Here is a 17,685-nt window from a genome sequence, read left to right as displayed (position 1 = left end):
AAGTGCCTTCCGTGTTTGTGCAGAAATCACTATTTTGGAGACTGTTGACTGGGGCAAGCCAGCTTATAACAGCACTAGCTGGACAACCATGCTTTACAACAAAACCATGTGATCAGGCGACCCCACAGGCCAGATGAGTCACGCGCTGGCCACACCCATATAAGGCAACCAACAGTTGGAACAGAGTTCCTTTCAGGTGGGGAGGGGGAGTAGAACATCTAATTCCTTATCATTGATGTATGTTAATATAATACTGTATAAGAAATACTGATGATCTGATGGTCCTTTCAACAAATCCTTTCTTAGGAAGAACCTAGAAGTCAAGAGGAACATACATGGCATTACAGTTCTGGAGATTTTGTGCTGAGTGAATGGTATTTGGCATATATATACTAAGCCAAACTGACTACCAAACCAAACTATTCAACCTACTCCAAGACCCTGCTTATAAACCTCTAAACACAGACCCCACCACCTACCTGGAAAAAATCACCAAATCCAAAATAAAAGCCTCTCCCATCAGTGAATAGATCCAGCAAAGAATCATCCTCAGAGAGAAATCTTCCAGATGCTCCAAACTCTATGGCCTCCCCAAGATACACAAAGAAGGAACACCACTCAGACCCATAGTCAACTCCATAGGTTTACCTCTACAGAATCTTGCCAAATTCCTGGCCAAACAACTCCAACCCTACGCAGAATCCATCACCTCACACATACAAAACTCACTCCACTTCATAGAAACAATAAAGAAACAAAACCTACAACCCAGTGACCTATTCGTGAGCTTCGATGTCATATCCCTCTTCACCCAAGTGCCTATAAAAGAAGCCTTGACAGCTATCCAGAACAAACACCCCCCCCCCCCCCTAAACATATCCTGGACCTGACCAACCACTGCCTAACCAACACATACTTCATCCATAATGGACAAAGATACAAACAGATAGAAGGAGCACCCATGAGATCACCCTCTCACCCGTCATCGCAAACGTATACATGGAACATTTTGAAACTAACGCGTTAGATAAATCTGAACACAAACCCAAACTCTGGCTTAGATATGTTGATAACACTTTCATGATTTGCCCACATGGGAATGAAAAAGTGGACAACTTCCTCACACATCTCAACAGCCTACACCCCAAAATAGAATTCACTATGGAAATAAAAGCAAACAACCAACTTCCCTTTCTGGACGTCCTAATCTACAAAAAACCCAATGGCTCCCTAGGACACACCATCTATTGGAACAAAACACACGCCGACTGCTACTTAAACACACAATCCCATCACCACCCTGCACAGATCAACTCTGTAGCCAAGACCCTCATCTCCAGAACCAAACGCCTAGCTGACAAAGACCACCTGAAAACTGAATTACACAGTCTCACAAACCTATTAATCTCCAATGGATTCCAAAGAAAAACAATTACCAACCTAATCCAAAGGGAGACTCCCCCAAAAAACCAAGACACAGAACAGGACAATGGCATCACCCTCCTCCCTTACATCAAAGGCACCACAGATAAAATCAGCAAAATTATCCACAAACACAATATCAAGACAGTCTTCAACACTGACCAAAAAATAGCCAACATCATAAGAAACCCCAAAGACAAAATCCAGCTAGAAAACCAAGGAGTCTACGAAATACCTTGCAAAATCTGCCCTGCAACATACATAGGACAAACGAACAGGAGAATAAATGCACGCATCACAGAACACAAGAACCCAGTAAGAAAAAAAGAAAAAAAAACTTCCTCCCTTTTCCAACACCTTAAAGCTACAGAACATGAAATTAATTTTGAAGGAAACAGGTTAATCTCCAAAACTAAACACTTCAACAAGAGAATAATTATGGAAGTTATTGAAATAGAGAAACACCCCCACAACATGAATAAATGTGATGATGCCTCCCGCCTTCCAGACAACTGGAAACCAGCCCTGGTAAACAAATGAACCCCACCCACCACCCAGGCCGTTACAATACAAAACAACAACAGACACACAGCCAGCACCAATCAGCACCAATCTACCAATCATGATACAGCCACACAACCAATCAATCCACTTACTGAAACAACGCCAGCACTCCACCCCCCCACCCCAGATTTATAGAAAGACGGCAGTTCCGGCCATGCTTTAAACCAAAAACACTAGCCTGAAGATGGCAAGTGAGACCTCGCTGAAACATTGCCAAGACAATCTCAATCTTACATGGGAAAAGACCCAAATACTATAAGACCAGCATACACACACACACACACACACACATACATATTTGTTTTCGTAGATTTTCATGGGTGTAGGTATGCTGGTCTTGTTGTATTTGGGTCTTTTCCCATGTAAAATTAAAATGTAAGATTGAACATGGAGAAAGATCCGAATACAAGACCAGCATATATACATATACATATACATATACATATACATATACATATACATATACATATACATATACATATACATATACATATACATATACATATACATATACATATACATACACATACACATACACATACACATACACATACACATACACATACACACACATAAACACACACACACATACATATATTCTGTGAGGCACAGTGCAACAAAAGTGGAGTGAACCCTTTTGTTAAAGATTTTTTTTAAAATTCTCTTACATACCATTTTAAGTATACATTCACATAATTGTTAGTCTTCTTTATATTTATCATTCTTATACATTTATTATTTCATTTAATAGGTTATAATATACAGTTTGGGTTGTGTTGTTTACCATCCCATTCTCCTATTGTAACACCACCTTATTTTCCCTTGAGTGGAGTGAACCCTTGAGTAGTACATGCCAGCTTCATATATTCCTATGTCTTGCTGTTAGCCTTCTGAGGAATCAGTTAATAGAGAATGGGTCCTCATATTCATAAAATAAGAAGAAAATAGAAGAAATACAGCTTGCATATGTAGACAAAGACAAGAATGAAACCTCGGCATATATTCCCACCCTCCCTCCATACACTTTTACGGGGCCACCATTGTGTCTTTTCCTGCCTAGAGGATAATAGAGTTATTTCTTCCTTCTCCAGTATCCTGCAACATTCAGCTTTCTCCCAATATGTGCTACCCACCCATGCTGATTGCGGGCATTTGACTGGTACAAACCATTCCTTTTCTCTCTGCCTGTATACATGTGAGTGAGTGAAAAGGTCAAGGATAATGAAAGCCACTAATTAGAAAGCATCTGGTTATTCAAACTAGCCCCTTCCCTAAAGCATACAATACTTCTAATGATGTTCATTTTCAACAGAACTTAGCCAATTTTCTGTAATATGATAATAAGTCCAATAGTCATTTGCCAAGTTGTAGCAGATGTTTGGGGCTTTGTGATTGGATTCCCTGCAGAAGAGAAATCAGTCACCTTGATTTGGAGTTCATCTGAAGTGCAATTGATTTACTTACAGACGAAGGACATCTTTTTTCTTCAAATGCAGTGTCCCATTCCAAGCCAAGGCTGCAAGCCTTCATTGCCTTCAACGGCATCTCAAGAGGCCCATACTATAGTGTAGATCAGATTTTCCACTCTGTTTAGACATCAGCAGTTCTTCCCTTCCCATAATTGCAGGGGAAAAGAAAGAAAAGAAGGAACAATGGGGTTGTATGGGTTGGCCTTTCCATACCTGTAGATCAGTCACCACTTGTAAGAAGGAAACTAAAGGAAACAAAGACAATGATTGTTCCTTCAGCATCCTTTTCAGCAAGACTGTGCCCTTAAATTCTGTAGGGCTTAGAAACCTATCTCTCCTAATGAAAAAGATCATCTGCTTCCTCACTTTACCTCAGTGATGTAGAGCAAAACTGTTCCATTTTTTTTCTGCCAGTTCTAGACAATGAAAGTCATGGAGACTCAATCCCAGGAAGGAGAAAGCAAACACTCCATTTCCATTGACATTCATAGCAGATGATAAGACCATCATATTTTGCCATCAAGTCAACAGTCCTTGAAGAATGTATCAAGCTCTTCTGGAAGCCAGATGTAGTCCATGAGAGATTTTTCAGCACTGTCCTAAGCTCTTAGTGCAGATGTTTCTAGTTGTGGTACTTCTCTACCCTTTTCTCCCCCAAAGCATCCTTACTATGATTTTGTCTTTTGATTCTTGTTTGTGACTAGTTAGTTACTTACTTAGTTAGTTAATTAGTGACTTAGTTACTTAGTTAGTGTAGATCAGGGGTGTCAAACTCAATTTCATTGAGGGCCGCATCAGGGCTGCAGTTGATCTCCAGGGGCTGGGTGGGTGTGGTGACTGGGTAGGTGTGGCTAGCTTGACGCTACTCCCCAAACTGCTGGCATGTTTCCTCTTTGCATTGGGAGGACCAGGCCAAAGCCAAGCTGGCCCAATATTTCCTCTTTGCATTGGGTAGACTGGGCCAAAGCGATGTGAGCCAGCCCCTTACATTTTCCAGGATGGCCCTGCGGGTAAGATCCAACTACATCAAGGGGCCAAATCCAGCCCACAGGCCTTGTGTTTGACACCTTTGGTGTAGATGGTTTGGTATATTATCAATGTTTATCTTAAATTCAATATCTTATGCAAAATATGAAAAACCGCTTATCTTAAATGTTTATTCCAAACTGCAGAGACTGGAAATGTTTATGATTAACTATACAATGCATTCATTGCTTCCCTGAAGTCATCCAGTCTTATTGGGTCCTGGCACCTCACAAAGAAGTGGTAGGTATGCTTAATATTTTAGATAAATCAATTGGGCATGTCCTTCTTATACATTCCTTTTCCTTTCAAGGAAGATTGCATGAAATTATCATTTAGGCGATGACTTTTCTTTCAATTAGATTGGTTGATTAGCAGGAGCTTAGTCATTTCAGAAGAAAAACAATTGCTAAAATGATATTAGAAACTATAGAGTAAACATAATCATTGGATTAGTCTTTGCAGTACTAAACTAACAGAATTCAAAAGCAAAACAAAAGCAGTTTAAATATTTATTCCTATTTTGAACACAAATTTACACTGCATCAGTTTTCACAGTGCGTTGCTCAGGTTGTCCTATGAATTCCTAGTCTTTCACTGTACATAAAATGTATTTTCTTCTAGCTCTGTTTTCTACAAAAACATTCCAATAAACCTCATAGGATGATTATTTGCTGTTCCAATTAAAATAATTAAGGCTACCAGTAAAAGACTGTTTTACTCATCAACTGAGTGTTTCTTAATTATCCACATGTGAAATCTTTTAATTGTTGCTGCTGGTTATTTCTGTAAATGATTTATTTGAAAAGCTTTAGTATTCAATTCATGTACAAAAGACATAATGAATTCTGTCACTTTGGGATATTCATAATTTTTGCAATACTTTGGAAAAGAGGAGAAGTAAAGAATGTCAAATCATTATATAATGGGGAAAACATTTCTAGAATGTTTTGAAGAAAGCAGATACTCAAGGAAATTGCATACATACGGTATATTTGAACACCTGCTTTGGCACCAGCAGCCCATTCAAAACAGACCTGTTCTGAAATCTGATCATTCATAACTTGGTTATGGTTACCCATCATAAACATGTCATTTTTTATTTCATAAAATATCACCTAGGCACTGAAAATACAAATCAATATCCACTGATGATTATTTCTTTTTTTGTTCCTTCAACCAAAAGCTTTAAATTAAACCAACACTAGCATCTAGATATGTATCGTTAACAAAAAAAATAAAAAATCTCCACAAACTATTTATTCTTGAGGAAGAACTGGATGACTTCACACAATATAATTATGAACTTCTCAACCAAGTGGTCTTTGGGAGAATTAGAAGCTTTGATAACTGGACAGATGTGCAAGAGGTCACAGAACTACTAGTAAGCAGAACAAAAAACTAAATAGGGTTAGGGTTAGGGTCAAACTTGATTGGATCTGATATAATTTAAATGCATTGCCAATAAAAAAGAGCAATTTGTTTATTTATTTATTCATTCATTCATTCCATTTATATGGTACATGCCACTTTCCATATTTTCATGTGCTGAATAACCTTTCTGTTCCAGCATATATATATATATATATATATATATATATATATATATATATATATATATATATATATATATATATATATATATATATATATATATATATATATATATATATATATAAAAGTATGTGAGATGGATAGCTTTGCACATGAAAGTAATGAAATGAAATAGTACTATGTGATGTTGTGCACCTCGAATGGAAAGGTCAGTGCAAAGTTGATTATAGGAGGGGAAGACAAAACACCTTTTTGGCAGGCAGAAGGACTCTGGGATCTTTCCCTAAAAGGCTTTGACAAAAAAAAAATCCCCTGATGGTAAAAGCATACATGCCAAAGATTCTGGAGAAAGAATGTCAGTAAGAGGAGATGATACTTCTAACTAACCTGGGATAAAGCAGCTTCTTTTGTTTTTTTCTACTTTCTCCTGCCTGAACTGCTAGCAGTATGAAGGAGGAATTTGGTATTCCCGAGGAGTGATACTTTCTTGTTAACTGTGATGATTAAACTAAGATGGAGTTACGGGAATCTTACTGTTTTGTTTTGTATGAACAACAAAATGAGGTCATTATGAGAAATGCACATAGGAAGTGCCTCCCATATTAAACAAACAAACAAACAAACAATATGCAAGCAGAAAACTAACCCATCTTGGTGAAAGAATCCGTTTGTCTTTCTGTTTCTTTGCCATTCTGCTTTCCTGTAAGGAGTTTTCTTTTTATAAAAGAGAACTTCCTCACTCCCCTGATATGTGAGAGATGATATAGGACCTAAACATTCCATCATCTACCTGTGTATGCACACTATTTAGGTCTCAATTATTTATTTACAGGCATTTTTCTCACTTCTTTTCTTTTTCCATAACCATTTCATCATTATTTAGTGGAGCAAAAAGTTTCCATCATTCTACTGAATGTAGATATTTCCCTCTCTAAGATTCTTATCTCATTATAAAACCTTAGTGTGTCCCATTCCTTGGTGCAAAGGTAGAAAGTTCCATCAGGAATTCTGTATTTTGTCCTGATTTTTCTCTTATCCTTTGTGTTTTGTATACAGAAAACTGTGAGATAAAGCTGCATTAATCAATCCCTGGGAATGAGATAAGTCCAGCATCATGGAGACAATTGGGGGAAAATAGGCTTGCAAGACCATTAAAGGATTTTGTAAATGTTAGAAAAGGTTATTTTTTCATACTCTTTCCTATCCTTTCCAATTAGCTTAATATATTACTTTTTGTTTGGTTTCTTTTAGATATAAGGTGCTATTTTCTGATCATTGTCCTTATGCCCAAGACAGCCAACATTTCTGAAAGTTCTCCTGTTAATATTGTGGCAATTTCTAATGAAAGCTTTTCCCCCCCATACAGAATGCTTCATTGTCATAAGCACCGTAGTTTACTTGCTCCTTTAAGATTCCGATATATTTGCTTGGCAAAACTGAGTCATTAAATAAAGTTCTACCTACATGTTGTTTTAGGGTAGTTGAAGTTCTCCACATGCATGAACAAAGTTCCAAACATTGGAAGCATTTACTGAACTTTCTACACTAGCATTTTTTCAACCTTCTCTCCCATGAAAAAAGTCTAGACGACATAGGGAAAAACCCAGCTCTATTTAGATTTGGAAAAGAATTAGATCAGAAATTCTAAAATTTTTCTCCAACCAGAGCAAATGCTAACAATGCCAACATGGATAGCCTGATTGTGGATTCCGTATTTGTTAGATTCGTATGCTCAAAAGACTCTTTATGAATTCCAATGGAATGGAAAAAAACACCTTTCCTTTCCCTGTCTAATTCCTAGGACATATCAATCTATAAACTCCCTCAACTCTCTTTCCTTTTATTCTGTTTATTAATTTGTTTACTGTCTAGTCCAGTGGTTCCCAACCTTTTTTTGGCCATGCCCCAAGCATCTTTAAAATCCTGATTCCCCCCATGATATATAATTCTTACTTTACTCAAAAAATGAACTTTACTCATGCAGAGGAAGCCTAAAAGGCCATTAACTTGGTTTAAACAAAGTTCAAATTGCCCCTCCTCCATTTAAAATCAAATTGCCCCCCTGTGGGGCCTGGGCCCCAAATTGGGAACCACTGGTCTAGTCTCATCCTATCTGTAGGATGTTTTGTTGATTCAAAAGCAGCAAGCAGTTTTGAAATCCTCTATTCCAGCTTTTCTTTTTAGATAAGCTTAAATATACCAATTGTAGGGATATTCAATAGTAGAGAATGTCCAAGAATTTCCCTTCATATTAGGAAATAAGCAAATAGAATACACTTCGAACATTGTCAGGACTGTTTGAATTTAAAAAGATTGCTATAAATTATACCATACCACTTTGTTATTATTCTCTCAAAGCAGATTGCAAAGCAACATAAACTCAGGCTAGTGTACGTAGATGGAAGCAAATATTAGGTTTCCCCCTATGCAAAACAATTATTATTATTAATAATAATAATAATAATAATAATAATAATAATAATAATAATAATAATAATACAGGTGACTTGGTGTAATCCCAAAACATTTGGAGCACAACTTGAACACTACTGACATTGACAAAATCATTACTATCTTTTGGAATTGTCAATTATAAAAGATAATTTTACTTGGGATGGCTTACATCTTGCAATCCCTAATCTTTAACACTATCAAACAACAGCATTTACCTGTCCCAGATCCTGGGCAGTAAAGAATATGCATTGAAACTAGTATACTAGGAGTGCTTACTGAACATTGAAGAGACCAAACTGGCTACAAGAAAAAGCAAATGAAGAATAGAAAAAATATGGCATGATGACTACAGAAAAAAAGCAGGTAACAATGAGACCTAAAGTGTATTCTATTTGCTTAATGGCTAATAGCAGAAAAGTGAAAGGCAGAAGGACTAATTCTGGGAGCACAAAACAAAGTGTTAAGAACAAATAAATGTAAAGCCTGAATTGAGACAACAGCAACAGACAGCAAAAGTAATTGAATTGAGACAACAGCAACAGACAGCAAAAGTAATTCTGCAAAGAAGCTGAAGACCATTAAACATCATCTTATCCCAATCCTAGGGAAGGACCCAATACATGGACAAAAATGCCATATCCAATCTAAACATCTGGCTGACTGTGCAACCAACCACAGTGATAATGATAAAACCTAAACAGAGACAGGAGCAGAATAAAAACAATTAAACTCTGTTCTTTGCTGTTTCTGGGTTCTGTTTATGGAGCCCCTGTGGCGCAGTGGTTACAGGCTACTTCTGCCAACTGACAGTTTAAATCTCACCAGGCTCAAGGTTGACTAATCCTTCCATTCTTCTGAGGTCAGTAAAATGAGAACCCAGATTGTTGGGGGCAATATGCTGATTCTGTAAACTGCTTAGAGAGCGCTGTAAAGCACTGTGAAGTGGTACATAAGTCTAAGTGCTATTGTTATTACTACAAAAAAAATGAATGACACAGAAACTGATTTTTCCAAGCAAAAAGTTTATTTATAAAAATGGAAAGAAATAAAGTAAAGGTCTATTCACCTTAAGGATCCTTATAGGATTAATGTACTATATAAGCATCCAGCCTTGAGCAAGATACATTACTGATTGACTTATTTCCATTACTAGCAACAAGACATCTCTGATCCATAAGCCACATTTGATCTTGATGAGCGCTATCTGTGGCCTTCCTATTTTTATCTCCTTCAGCACTTCCAAAATAATTCCTCTAAATCAAGATATTATTTTCTATTCCTTGCCACCACACTTACAGAAGCATGCAAATGTTCTGGATCTCACCTCTTTTCTCAATTCTGGTTCTATGATATTCTTGAGTCTCAGATACATAGAATTAGCATGCTTCCAGGACTTTTAAACATGCATTAAGCATTAAATGTGTTTTAAAAGAAAGGGCTAATGCTGCAATTGATTTAAGCTGAGAGAAAGAGTCTGCTTCTACCAACTCAGTTTTGCTGAGTCTGTTACCAATGAAGGCATTATAGGTGTGTGTTGTTAAATAGATATTTTATGTGGTCATGCTTAAATTGCTGTTATTACTTTGGGGAGAGAAGTATTACTTTGTATATTACATGGGCTGCTTCCAGGTGCTGCTAGTCACAGTTGCTGATATTCCCTGGAGCATATCCATTTGAGGTATATGGGAACCGGCTTGAAATTGACAAAACTTCCACTTGCCTTCTCTGAAGAAATGAGAGAAGATCTCCCAGTGTTCCTTTCAGTATGCTAATGAGCAGTCACACCTTTTTGGGAAAGGGGGCATTGTTAGTGATCTTCTAGAAGTCTGCTAAACTCATGTCAAAAAAATTATAAGAAGTTGTTAGAGGTGAAAGGGGATGTAGAAGCACTCTTTCCAATCTTCCTTCACTCCTACAATCTGTCAACCATATTATTTTTGGCCATACATTTAAGAGTCTTCCAGAATTTTGCTAAATCCATGTTCACAAATAGCCTGAACAAGAATTCTCCACATGGATAACTTCCACATCAGCAACCTGTTCATTCAGGCAACCTGAAGGCTGGCTAAAGGCTTTGGTCCAGATATCTACCCAAGCTCATTCCATTACATGCTAAAGTCAGTGATTAGTAGTTGATTTTTATATCAACAGATAACACTGGGAGGGAGATGAAATACAACCCACCAATTCCTGCTTTAACTTGGCCTATATTAAAACTGTAAGAACATCGCTAGTTGCTGACATTGCTCAGCTATCAGAGCAGTACAAATTAGGCTAGGATACTTTTCAGCCAACTCAGGGAAGGGAGGAATGCATGATAATGTGGGTGTAAAGAAAAGATCATAATCTATTAATCTATTAATCAACCATTTACATTAGGTTACTATAATCTAAAAAAGTAATCTAACCAATTGCTACAGAGGCAATTCAAAGGAGATATAAATCTCATTTGTGAAAATACAAATATCTTCAGTTTTAGCTCAGAAGGTCTTGTATGCATGTCAGAACTCAAAAACTCTCCTTGAGCCAGCACAAAATGCCAGATGCATCATGGATATTGACCAAAGCCAGAAGATGGCAATGGTAGTTCACTTTCTAGCTGAACATCTAACATTCCTGCTTCCAATTCTTCCCAAATAAACTTTTCTCTTCTTTCATTAATCTGATTTAGCTGGATCATTCCAACTCACCTACATTACAAAAGAATGACAAAGACTCCATCATAATCCCCAGTGCCACTTCTTCTAGAAAAAAGGTTCCTGCTCTCTAGTTTATTGACGTTCCATTTAAGATCCTGTAGCCCCCACAGCATATAATGGGCTTGCCAGTTGGCTTTAGCATTGGATTATTCAGCATGCCCCTGATGAGACAGTTATAATTTCTGGGGTGAGTCATGTATAGCTCATCACAAAAATATGACACCAACCTTGTGCTCTTGGCAGTCATTACATGCATGAATTGCCACATTTATGCTTCTCAGTGGAATGCAAAGTGAAGTCATTGGTTTTATGAAAATGGAATACGCAGATCAAGGGATGTGATCCACTGATACTGCCTTGCATAAGCAAGTGGTGTTCTCCCATAGCTAAATGCAGCCTTTCTTTACCCCACACCTGCTATTTTCAATGTTCACCACAAGTTCTGATAAAACAGTACTGTTTATGTTACATTGTTATTTCGGTTAGAACCTTTATGGACTTCCTGCTAGCAGCAATACCGAAAATAGCTTTAATGGATTTCTCTATAAATATAGGATATGGGGTGACTTAGAGGGGATGAAGGCTCATTGAATTTGTTTATATTTGTGATGAAGGTTGGAAGTAATTTCTTTATGTTTTATTTTTTTATTGTACCCTTTTTTCTTTCCTTTTCCTGCACCTTTTACTCTTTCTTTCTTTTTCTTTAAATTATTTTGCATTCAATTTTATTATAATCACAATTCTTAATAAAATATATATCCCTTTGTGCATCTCAATACTTCTTAGTACTCTGGTTGATAGGTATTTAAATAAGTTAGATATGTACATATTAAAGAGCAGCTTACAAATGGATAGGACAGGAAGCAATCAAACAGTACAATAATATAGTACACGTATTAAACAAGTAGTACCACTTAGCAATTTTCATTGCTTTAAAAAAAGTTAAGCTGAATGATATCTTGGCTGTGAGATCACCAGGGTAACAATCTTGAGAAGTAATCTAGGCAAGGAAATTGAAAAAAGAAATTCCACAAGAAGGAAACAGAAAATTACGGTACTATTCTTTTGGTTGGTAAATAGGCTACATGGATGTATCTGCATAGATACTAGGAGGGTTCTGCCTTACTATGTCAAGAAAAAAGGGTTTTTTTAACATCTAAGTTAGCTTTAATGCAAGGTTATTTTTTTCTGCTGTCCAGGTATTTTGGAAGGCACTAATTGCCACCTGGATACTTAGGGCTATAATTCTTTAAATATTGGCCATGATGCCAGGGGCTAGTGAGTTGTAGTCCAAAATGTTTGGAAGGTATCTGGTTGCCTAATCTTAATGTAGTACAAGAAATGTTGTACTTTGATCTGGAAAAATCTTAGAATAGATCTTGCTGAGTTACAAGCCATACTGTGTACCCTTGTACAAAGTATTGGCTTTCTCCTTTTTCCACTGCCTTCCACTCTGTTTTGATTCCTGGTGACCACATGGACAAGTTCTGAGGTTTTCTAGACAGCATTTTCAGAAGCAGTTTGCTATTGCAAAACACACACACACACACACACACACACAAATAAAAAACCAAAAATCTTCCTCCTTAGATCCCTCAGAATGAAATGGATTTACACTGCTTTGGCTGCCTTAAAGTACTTGGAGAAAGGATGGGGTACAAGAGTTATACATAAATCATTGTATCTCCCAGACCATTGGTCTGGTAGAACATGGTGCTATGAAACATTTGTCCTGACCCAAACATTAATGGATTAAGTTAGTACCATTCCCATTTCACAGCTCATGGACTGGACTGAAGGTTAAACTATATCTGCAATGACAGTTGACAAATGTTTCATTTTCTAAGTCTGTCCCATTCTTACGTAAACTGGGAGACATGATGAGGTTGGTTTATTTCAGCACCAAGAGAAGATGGAAATAAGCATCAAGAGAGAGAAGGCACAGAACTCTCACAATCCTTACTTCGTAATCCAGTTCCTTTCTTTCCTTTGTGCGTCATATCTACTATCTAGGATGGCTGGGATTACAAACAGACATGATACAGAAGGATGAAAGGTTTCAATGGCATATTTTAAAATGCCCTCTTTATTCTTAAAATCATTTCCTTCTCCTTACTTTATATTAGAATAGAATAGAATAACAGAGTTGGAAGGGACCTTGGAGGTCTTCTAGTCCAATCCACTGCTGTAGGCAGGAAACCTACACCACTTCTAACAAATGATTATGCAATCTCATTTTAAAAACTTCCAGTATTGGATATTGACAAGGTGGATCAAGTGATGCCCCTCAAAATACATATTCAGTTCTGCTTGGTTCTAACACCCAACTGATCTACTGCAGAAGTGGAAATTGGTACCAGGTTTTGCTGAAGTAGCTTAATGATCTAGTTTTTGAACTGGTGTCAATTTCTCTCACCCCCCACCTCTTTTTCGGCATATATGCATGCAGGGCCATGTGTGTGTGTAATAGAGACACCTATGCATCACATGCATTTCAGTCCATTTGTCAGGTTTCAGAATTGTTAGCATGAAGTAGCTGGATTATTTCAAAGTGCAAGGAAGCTCATTCTTCCCCCTGACGATGCTGATCACTTTGTATCTTCTCCCTGCTCCTGGCTAGTCTCAGTGCAGGATTCTCATGCTAAATGAATCTGCTCTCTTTCATTATTCAGCATATTAACTCAAGGTCATGCTATGCAGATATTTGAAAGAGGTGACAGTCAACCTGTCAGTCACAGTTATGCTCAGAGGCAGATTGAAAGGAATTTCCGGCTAATGGTGGGAGGATGTTAGTCACAGACCACTTGAGAGAGCATGTTCACATTTATGTATGGAGGCACTGCAGAAGTAGGGACAGCTGTACATAGATGCAAGGGAACAAATCAAAAGGGAATGCTGGAAAGTGTTCTGTAAGCAACACCTTTCTGGCCCTGGGGAATAGAATATTAAATGAATGCCCTACAAAAGAGATGCTAATTGGTGTCCTGGTTGGGAAGGAGAAAAGAGCCGAGGTGGCGCAGTGGTTAAATGCAGCACTGCAGGCTACTTCAGCTGACTGCAGTTCTGCAGTTCGGCTGTTCAAATCTCACCGGCTCAGGGTTGACTCAGCCTTCCATCTTTCCGAGGTGGGTAAAATGAGGACCCGGATTGTTGTTGGGGGCAATATGCTGACTCTGTAAACCGCTTAGAGAGGGCTGAGAGCCCTATGAAGCGGTATATAAGTCTAATTGCTATTGCTATTGCTAGAAAAGTTCTCTTATTCTTTTTATTCCTCTAACCCAGGGGTGTCAAACTCAAGGCCCTGGGTAGGATTCGGCCCGCAGGGTACTTAGATCTGGCATGCAGGGCTTCCTGGAAACAGCAAAGGACCGGCCTGCAGTGCTTCTGCCACCAAAAATCGGCTCATGAGTTCTGTTTTCAGTTTCCACGGCCTCCTGCAACCTTCTGCCAGTGAAAACGGAACTCGGGAGAATTGTGCAACCAAAACGGAGTTTGGAAGACTGTTTTCACTGGCAGAGCACTCGGGCCACCACAGGTAACCCCCGACAGGAGTGACGTTGAGCTGGCCATGCCCACTTGGCCATGCCCATCCCTGCCATCCAATTTCTTGCACCTGACGATCTGGTTGCCAAGTGCCCAAAATGCAATCACTTGATTGTGGAATGGGGAAGGTGGGAAGCGAAAGGCAGTTGTAATTTCAAGAACAGGTCATAAATACCTTTTCCAAGTCTGATAGAAAATCATACATATTTTCTTCTTGCCTATATTAGTATAATTTTTTCCTCTATTATGTCTTTTCAATTGAAATAAGTAGGCCAATCACTAGGATCATGTGTGAAATACTAATCATTCTTGCATTATATTTTAATGGATTAGTTTGTTGCCTAGCATGAAAAATAAATTGATTTATTGGTTCATTTCAGATGCTGGTTTATTGGGATCACTTTCTTCTCTGAGGCCTGAGGGCCCCTTTGACCTCCCTACAAATTCAACAGAATGTTAAACACTTACTACATGCTTTGGAAAAAGCAGAGAGTATCGGGAGGCATGGAGAAGAATTTTGTCCCCTACCTTCCTGTTGCAATTTTGAAATAAATTCCTTTCCTTAAGAGAGTAAGAAAGTCTATTTCTCTAATATCAAATAGTATGACAACATTTTTAATTACAGAAAGCTGACAGACCTTTGGGAAGGATGAAATATGAGTTCTGTATATTTCAGATTTAACAGATTTAACAGATTAACAGATTAAAAGAGTTGGAAGAGACCTTGTAGGTCATCTAGGCCAACCCCCCACTCAAGCAGGAGACCCTACACCATTTCTGACAAATGGCAGTCCAATCTCTTCTTAAAAGTCTCAAGTGATGAAGCTCCCACAACTTCCGAAGGCAAACTGTTCCATTGGTTGATTGTTCTCACTGTCAGAAAGTTCCTCCTTGTTTCTAGGTTGAATCTCTCCTTGGTCAATTTCCATTACTCCTTGTCTGGCCTTCAGGTGCTTTGAAAAATAGTTTAACCCCCTCCTCTCTGTGGCAGCTGCTCAAATATTAGAAGACTGCTATTTTGTCTCCCCTGGTCCTTCTCTTCATTAGACAAGCCATGCCCAGTTCCTGTAACTGTTTTCCAGTCCCCTAATTATCCTGGTTGTTCTTCTCTGCACTTTTTCTAGAGTCCCAACATCTTTTTTATAGTGTGGTGACCAAAACTGGATTCCTACTGAAGAGCTCCAAGTACACGAAGCTGGAGGATCAGGGCTCAGACTCAGTCTAAGAACACTGTCCACATCTCCTCCGTTACCATAGAGGATGTGTTGTTGAAATATGTGCACTGAGGGACTTTATTAAAAAATATATACATACCTGTAAGAATGTAGAACTATATTTCAGATATGCCTTTGCAGATGCAAAAATGCTCTTTTGCCACACGTGATTTTTTTTAGTCAAATGGGAAAGTATCAGGCAACTCTGCAGAACAGAATTTCTGAATAGACAAATAGTCTGATGAAGTTAGTGTTGACCATACTCACAAATTCATCCTATTTCTTTTTGTTTTTCCTGTCAGCCACACAGGTGAAAAACATGCCTGTTGAATACATCAGTGCTTTCCTTTGAATGACTGAGGACATTTGCATTACTCTCATCTCATTAAGATATTTATGGCAATGTAGGATCTGTACTTGACTCTACCTTGAGTGGGTAATTGTGTGTTGCTAATGTAATGGCTGGAGGTGGTGATCCAAATGGAGATACAGGAAAGGACACTGTATGTGACACAAGGACAACTTGAACAAGTGGAAGGGAAGCAATACCAGTTTCATTCATGGACAATACTAGAAAAACATCTGGAATTATAAAAATTGCTTGAATTTCTAAGGACAATAATACTTTTTCTGAAAGAACAAAAGAATGTATCAATGGAAAGTGATATTAGATGTCATCTAGTTCATGGTTTTGCTCAGGAATCCACTAATTCACTTCCCAAGGTGACCCTCAAGCCTGTCTTTAAAAATCTCCATGCAGATTCTAGGAGATTTGGTAGCTCCTAGAATCAAGAAATTCATTGTATATATGTACTCAGGCAGAGTATCAGTCTTTTAAATATTTGTAGATTGATATTACAATATATCTCCCTTTAAGTTTTCTCTTCTGCAAACTAAATTTGCTAACTGTTCTACTCATTAAGTTACTCCTGCTTGTCTGCCAGTCTCCTCATCAACCTACTAGTCACCCCCTAAACCAAAATCTCTTTCCTTTAGGAGTGTCCACAGTGGACAATGTGAAACATATAGGCTAACAATCTTGAAATAGATTGGGATAGAATAGGATCCAATGATCCTGATGGAATACTTCTCTTAATGTGATCTAAGACTACATTGGTCTTTAACTTCTGTGCTATATTAGTTTTAATGTGACATAAGGGACATGGGGGTTCAGGGGCTTAGACGTTGAGCTTGCCGATCAGAAAGGTCAGCAGTTTGGTGGTTTGAATCCCTAGCGCTGCATAATGAAGTGAGCTCCTGTTACTTGTCCCAGCTTCTGCCAACCCAGCAATTTGGAAGCATGTAAAAATGCAAGTAGAAAAATAGGAGCCACCTTTGGTGGGAAGGTAACAGCATTCCATGCACCTTTGGCGTTTAGTCATGCCAGCCACATGACCACGGAGAACATCTTCGGACAGCGCTGGCTCTGAGCACCACCCCCTAGTGTCAGGAATGGCTAGGACATATGTGCGAGGGGAACCTTTACATTTACTTTTAAGACTACATTGGTCTTTAACTTCTGTGTTACATTACTTTCTCATATTATTGAGGATCCACAAGTACTCCAATAACTTTCCCACGCACAGTCCACCAAACCAGGTTTCCGGTTGCTTGAACATATTAAGAGTTACTTTGTCAGTTATATAGTTATACACTAACATCGTCAAAAAATTACAAAACAATACTCAGGAAACTATTTAGTGAAACACATTATCATGTAAGAGTACATAGGGCTTTAGTCTC

Source organism: Thamnophis elegans, chromosome 4 (assembly GCF_009769535.1).
Source record: "Thamnophis elegans isolate rThaEle1 chromosome 4, rThaEle1.pri, whole genome shotgun sequence".
Lineage (NCBI taxonomy): Eukaryota > Metazoa > Chordata > Lepidosauria > Squamata > Colubridae > Thamnophis > Thamnophis elegans.
This window is presented reverse-complemented; position numbering follows the sequence as displayed.